The sequence below is a fragment of the Notechis scutatus genome, chromosome 1, assembly GCF_049901735.1.
Source record: "Notechis scutatus isolate UNSWTSFEM ecotype Mainland chromosome 1, rNotScu1.2, whole genome shotgun sequence".
Lineage (NCBI taxonomy): Eukaryota > Metazoa > Chordata > Lepidosauria > Squamata > Elapidae > Notechis > Notechis scutatus.
The window spans coordinates 218,780,437-218,787,965 of NC_142009.1; the positions used below are offsets into that span (position 1 = coordinate 218,780,437).

A 7,529-nucleotide genomic window follows, 5' to 3' on the forward strand; every position below is an offset into this window, starting at 1 on the left:
ACTTTGTCCTACAAAGGTATCCACAGGCCAATGAGAAAATGTGGTTATTTGGGAGAAGTTATCTGAAGCTAATAGAAGATAAGCATCTTGTGTTAAATTCAGTTTCCCTGCCAGACAGGCACACAAAAGAAATAAAACAGGAGACTTAAAAATAACTACTGTTCACTGTCTTAGAAATCAAGTATGACTGAATCATAAAGAGGGAACAGTTCAAATGATTCCCCCTCTTCCCCCCCCACTACATACACATAAGTTGCTTGGAAAAAAAACCTAGAAGCATAATTGGTCTGGAAGCCCAATTTAATTATAGGGTTCGAGTCCAACTGGGAAGGAAAAGAACTGCATTTCAACCGCACCACCCGAGATCATCCAGATACTGAAACTATTTGCAAGTTGACAAAAACATTTGCATCATAAAACACGCCAAGGCAGCGCGGAGGCAAGGCAGATGTGGAATGTGAAAAGATCAGGGCCCTAAAACAATTGGGGCTGTAAATAAGGACTAGTAATCAGCAATCATTGCAACTGGGGGTGGGGGTGGGGTTAAATGCCAGGCAATTAATGGGCTTCGTTTCTACTGAAAGGAAATACTTTATCATAAGCTATCCTGTGAGCAGCCAAGAGCCTTGCATCTGACCCTCACAAAGGTATGAAAAGAGGGAGAAAAGCATTGATAATTGGGCTTTCTGTCCAGTCACGCACATTACACAAACTTTCTCCCTCTGAACCGTTAGGAGCACAGCTGTTTCCTGCACTTTCTACTGTATGTCTTACAGTAGAAGACACAATGAGGGGGGGGGAGAGAGTCTCTTTGGCGAAAAGGTGGGAAGGGGCGCCCGGAGGGGAAGGCAGAATTCAACCTAGTGCTAAAAGTTCCTTTGATTTCGCTGTTGTTTTTGGTTCATTAAATTTTCCACAGATTTGCAGAGAAGAAAAAAACATGATCAATAAACCCTGACAAAAGCGAACGTGTGAAAAAGGCAAGAGAAAGGCAAGAGGGGGAGATAAAAGGGAGATCCTGATTTCAGAGCCAGATGACCAGAGCTTTGGGCTGCTGAAGAATTTGAATAGGCCATCATTTCTTTACAGCTTTTCACTTTCTTTCTCCTCCTGACTGTTGGAACTCCTCAGTCAATACAATAGTAAATGCACTAAAACTGGTTTTCTTATGCTAATGGATGCGATCGGGCACTCAGAGTTAAAACACACTTCCCACCAATGTGTGTTCTTTTTTCTCCTTTTTTTTTAAAAAAAAAAATACATTAACCTATTCAAGTTAACCCAAAACTTCAGAGCCTGCTTAAAGCTTAACCTCCCCCATGCACAAAATTAATGTGGGTTCTGTTCCCACCTACTCTTTTTAGCAGCAAAAGGGCAGAAAAAGTCTTCAATCAGGGTAAGGTTTCTTTTAAAAGCCTTTCAGATGAGAGAAATGAAGGCTGAAAAGGAAGGAACAGAAAATCAGCGTCCAGAATTTTAGCCTGTCTTATTTCATTCAAACACTGAATGGAACTAAGTAATAATAGTAATAATAATAATAATAATAACAAGAACAACAATACTTTGTAATAGAATTTCAAGGGGAAACTATTCTGTGTTTCTATAAATCTCTGTGAGTTCTGGCCCTGTTATTCTGGATAGCCAAGGTCACTAGAAACTAAATTTCATAAACATTATTCAGGGTTTAAATAAATGGTTTCACTCAGTTTTGCCTCCATAAAACTCCTGGATAAAATATATAATCTTCAAGTACAATGAGAGTCATTGCTGTGGCTACCCTATCCTTAGAGTGACTCACTTTATGGAATATTCCAAATTACTTATCTCCTTCTGTATTTTATCTTTAAGTGCAAGTATCGAGTAAGTACATATGATAGCCGTTTTTAAGTAAGATTTTTGTTGTCTTTATGGCTTTGTGTGTTAAAGAAGTAATTGACCCTAAAAGGTTTACCTTCAAAATGTTAACAAATAAAGTCCAATTCTTTTCCGTAGTCAGCCTGATGTTGAGGATATGTCAAACACTTTTCAAGCAAATTAACACAAAGCAATCTACTTCATTCACAAAAATTCAGATAGCCAAACCGTGCAGCTTACAAGCAAACATTCACAGCCCAGTAAGTGTCAGAGAAGGCTTGGAGCCATAATTAGATAATAACCACATTTTAAAAGAAGGGGCATTCAAAATAAGCTCTCTTTTTTTTTTAACCTACTCCTTCAAAAATCTTTTGGTAAGATGGTGAAGTGTGTTCACTCTAAGGAAAGCAATGGTTGGGTATTTGCTACACAAATACACAGAGAGAGTTTTGGAAAGCTGCTTGCTGCATTTGCTTTCTTTGCTAATCTGTCCTGGAAACTCTGTTGTGAACAAGGCACTTCTGAGAATACAAAAAGCTTGAAGGATTTGTGTATCTTTCAGGACACAGTGCAAACAACTGGCTTACAGTAGGCCACCAGAAGTTGAGTGAGCAAGCTTAGCAACATTTATTCAGCTTCTACAAATGCTTTGGATTTCTCTGGAAGAGATTGTTCTGGTAGGAGGAATTGCCCCTTAAAAAGTATATATGTTTAAGGCTATTTTTCCCCCCAAAGCCAAGATATTCCATGCCCTAAAATAAAACTGAAAACTCTTGATATATATTAATCTGGCTAAGGAAGCTTTGTAATTAACCATCGCTTCCAGCCTCTTCCCCTGTCCTATAACACTAGAGGAGCCACCACAGCAAGTTATACCCAAATCAAGTAATTTAAAAAATAAAAGTTCATTACATTTTGCACAGATGTATTTCTTGAGATGCAATGCAATGAATACTTGGCAGAGAATTGCCCATGTAGTCAACATTTTTTTTTTTACTTTGTGGGAAAGTAATATGAATGAATGATAAAGCTGAAACTCATTCCCATATGCTCAGAATGTCATACAAACTTAAGATCAACAGATGATACTTCAGAAAAAAAAAGCATTATGCTGCAGCACTTCAAGATAGTTTTAAAGACTACACTAAACCCACAATATGATTCCTCCACTGTCCGCTTCTTTACCTTTTTTGCGTGTGTGTGTGTGTGTGTGTGTGTGTGTGTAACTATTCAACTTGCCTTTCCAGTATTGTCATCCTGCACTAGCTTTATACTATGTTGTTTCAAGTTTATGAGAATTCCAAAAACAAAACTTCTGCATATAGACTAGCACTGTTAGATGTATCATGCATCAATTAATCACCCTAACCTAAGACAACCTAATAGGAGAAAAGAGGAAAAACAACAGGAAAGGGCCTGAATATTTCACTTTATTTCTTAAATGAACATAACTGCACGCAAACATCACATATATACTGAGATACCTCCACCTATATCACCTCCTGGATGTTAAAAAAGGATATAAAAAGGAAATTGGAACCAGTCTTCTTGAGGACACATTTTCTTTTGCAGAGCAGTTAACATTTCTAGGCATTTCAAAGTGATGCATTTAAGTCTACAAGTGGATTCAGAATCAAATTATTCTTTCACCACACCCGCATTTTCAAAGATTATCTCTTTTGGAAAAGCCACACCACAGAATGAAAAAAGCCACTCAAGAGAAAACAGTGATTATCAGATAGAAGAAGCAGTTCTATCTTCTAAAAATTACAGGCAGTCTATGTAAGACTTTAGAAAGATTATACACATATAGACTCTGCAATTTTCTTGGAAATATTTTTGGAAAGTTGCCTTATGTTTAATTGTCCCACAAAAAGTTCCACTGAAAGTCATTTCCTTGAGAGGCAAGCATGAGACAAAAGACCATAACCGGATGAGGATGAGATATTATATTGTAGCTGTCATTTATTTTGAGGACAAGTCAAAGGCAGGTGTTGTCACCACTTCATAGCACTCAGGGCAAAATGGAAATCACTTCAGGCAAACTTTGAAAACCACATACACAAACACAGAGTGGACACTGGTGTGTGAACTACATGCAATGAACATTTGCAGCTAGGAAAACCTCCAATATATCTGTCAAAAATTATTTTCCAAGTGAAGGAAAGTGATTTGATTTGCTTTACACACACACACACACACACACACACAGAGAGAGAGAGAGAGAGAGAGAGATGTAAGTAAATTTGCTTTACCTTCAGCCTAGTGCATAGAAAATCACAAAAAAGGGATTCACTTAAATCTAAGGGTGCTAGAACAAACAGATGAGATCCATGCAGCTTTGCAAGAAATCAGTTTTTCCCCTTTCTGTATATTTTGGATTTTAGCGTTTATTTACTCTATCCTTTTGGCACAGGGTCCAAGGGACATGCCAATACAATATTTGTTTAAATGCGATTTTATGCAGCAGGCAAGAGAAAGTTTACTTTAAAATTCTTGGCCATCCCCTGAGATCCAATTGCATAAAAAAGAGAGTAATTTTTACAATTGCTCTTTTTATTGGTAGCAGTCAATAATACATGAACTTCAAAACCAAAAGCTAAAAAAATGTACCCAGACCCAGTATTTTAGAAACCATATAAAATAAAAGAAACATATGTAAACTAAGTGTGTAGTTAAGGATTTCAAAGACAAAGCTTCATAGATTTCAATCTATGCTAGGGATTCCTTTCTCTATTCTGCAATGAGCGCACTGCCAAAGTTTACCTAAACTCAGTTTTATTGTGTTAAACACATTCTGAACTGTTACCATGTTGCTGTCTCTTACACTTGTTAGAAAGAAATGCTCATTTGGAAAAAAATATTGGACTTACTGATGAGTAAACTGACATAAAACCAATGATAAAGAGTAGTGTAGTTTATCAGAATACTTTCTGTATATATACACTACGCATAGAGAAAATTAACTTCCCATTTAAGTGCAGAAGAATCTTTCCACTTAAAACTTCGCTTATTTTTATTTTCTCTATTATTCAACTTTGTCCAACACAGTTAGTTTTGTGGCCTTTATGATGAAAGGTATTTAAAAGTTTTTTGTTTCCTGCCATGTGTAGATGCGATAAATTTAGAGAAACTAAACTCTTATTTTGCCAGATGTTCCCGGCTTAAACCAGCCCAAAAACTTCTCAGCATCTCTCTCCTCACACAACTTTACAAGCCCACAGCTGCCTCCAAACCTCAGCTCTCTAGAGAAAAAAAGGTACAAGAGGCCCCTGGCTATTATTCACCGTATTCTTTTGCGGGTGCTGACCGCTAAGAGTTTCCAGTTTCGGCCGACTTTTAGTTAAATAAAGCCTAACAAGCGCCTCGAGCAACCCTTGGAGGCAAAAAGTGTGCAGTTCCTGCCTGGACTGGGTATTTCTAACTGGGAAACCCCAGCAAATGACAGCAATCGAGCCCCGGGGGTGCGTTTTGCGGTGGAGACGGGCACCCTGACGAGTTGAGTCCCTTCTCTTTGCAATTGTTTTCAGCCCCCAGGTGGGAGAAAGGGAGGGGGAGAGAGAGAAAGAGAGAGAGAGAATGAATCTCTTTGCTCTTCAAAACTCTTAATAGGATTGGCGCCCAGTTCGCTCCACGCCGCTCCCAGACACACGCGGATCAAGTTGCAGAGGTGGATGGTTGAAATTCCTTCGCAAATATACTTGCTGAAAGATAGCTTCGGGGACCGGGGAAGGATGGGATGGTGGGGAAAGGTGGGGGGGGGGTTTGAGGTTAAGAAAACATCGTGGCTGGGAAACGAGTGCGCGGAGTTAACTCGTATCCGTCGGTAGGTCGGTCGGTTCGTCTTTCTCTCTCTCTCTCCCCGCCTCCCTCTCCCCCCACTTCCCAACCTCCCCCCACCCCCCAGGGAATAACCCTACAGGAACTTCGGCCACGTTCTCTCTGCCTCTGGAAAGATACAAAAATAAACCTTGCATTGCAAAACAAGTGACTGTCAGGCTGTTACATCACAGCGCCACGAGGTTGCCGCCTTTAGATCGCCGCACGCACTTCAGAGAAGCAGCTTCGTCCCAAAGCAGCGGCACACACTCACACAGGCACGCAAACGCATCCTTGTAAAACTCGCTCCAAAGTATCCGGAAAATATAGTCCCCGGGGGCCGCCGAAGACGCCTGGCAGGCCAAGTACGGGACGACCCTTCCCCCACCCCCAATCCGCTGAACCCTTGCAAAATTGGACCAACGAGGAGAGAGGGGAGCAGACGGAGCCGAGGGTCACCGAATGGACCCGGCAGACTCGCTACCTGAGGCCGTTTCAAGGCGACCTGCCCGCCAAGAGGACGGAAGCCGCGGAGACTTCTCCCCGCTCCCCCGCGGGACGGGAGGTCGGCTTCTGCCTTCGCCTCGGCTTCACATTACGGCTGGATCAGGCCTCCCCAGTTCACCTCCCTCCCCCACTCCCCACTTTCCCCTCTTCTGTCCCATTCGTCCCCGGCTGGCTAGCTCGCTCTCTTTCGGCTGCTGCGGGGCAGCCAGGCGCGGCCGTTAAGTTTTTTGGAGTCGCTTCTTTCTCCGCGCTGCAACCTTTTCCTTGCGCGCGCGGCCGCGCGTGGGGGGGAAGCGCGACCTGCCCCAACTTTTCCCCCCTCCTAAGGGCCGTCACACCCACCCGAGAAGAGGAGGAGGCGGGAAAACGGGTGTTTCTCCCTCGTCCACGATCTCTCGGGAGGCAGCCGAGGAATAATCTCCGCTCGGGAAGCCGCGTCCCCATCCAGTCCCTCCCCAGGAGAAATGCCCAAACGCCCACAGTGGGGACCCTCCCTCCCCACCCCCACCAAAAAAAAAAAGTCACGAGCGGCTCTGCGACTTTACCCCTAAAGAGAAGTTTTCACGCGGCCAGCGGCTGTTCCGGCTCCAGAGCAGGGCGGCGTGCCCAGCTCCCCATCGTCCACTTCAGGGGCGCGGAAGAGCGAGTGGGGTTCAACTGCCCGGGCTTCCTTTTTTGTGCTCCGTCGCTCTGTTTCCCCCCTCTTTTTTTTTAAAGAAAGGCGAAGTCTGCTGCTGCTGCTGCTGCCGCTGGCCCTTCCCGACGCTCGCGCGGATTCTTTTCCCTTCTTTCTCCCGCTCTGAGGCTCATTGGTGATCACCGGGGGGGAAAAAAGAGGAGGAAAAAAAGGGGGGGCCGGGAGAGTTTAAAAAAGTGTCGAGCGCCCCTGTTGCTGGCGTATTTCTGCCCTTCTGCCATCCATCATCCCTGCGTAGGACATCAATACACGCACGCTCGGGGGAGAATTAAGGCAGACGGAGGAGGAGGAGGAGAGGGGGAGAGTTCTGTTTTCGCCCGCCGCCAATTGAGGAAAGTTCAAAAAAAAAAAAAGAAAAAGAAAACCAAGAAAAGAAAAGGGGGCGAACCAAAGGGGAGGAGAAAAGAAACTCCGTCTCTTTCTCTCTCTCTCTCTCTCTCTCTCCCAACTTTTGAAACCCACTTGGGGCTTGGTTAACTCAAGTCAGATGATCTCCGGAACCCAAATCCATTGACTGATCTGTTTTCATTCTAATCCGCGGCGGCTGCTCCTCCTTCTCCTCCCCGCCCTGAAGTCAACTGCACCATTAGCTCTTCCAGAGAGGCCGGCCTTCCTCGCATACCGGAGGAAAGGAGGTGCCGCGAGTGGCGGG

At 43.6% G+C, this 7,529-nt stretch overlaps 1 protein-coding gene across 1 annotated transcript in view; it reads right to left on the minus strand.

The window, feature by feature from the left end:
* GLI2 (GLI family zinc finger 2) overlaps positions 1–7,211 on the minus strand; it is a 255,582-nt gene extending 248,371 nt beyond the window's left edge. Inside the window, exon 1 of the mRNA XM_026665471.2 lies at positions 6,726–7,211. The gene's annotated coding sequence lies outside the window, so the exon portion shown is untranslated. The remainder of the gene's footprint in view (positions 1–6,725) is intronic.
* Positions 7,212–7,529: the final 318 nt, after the last annotated feature.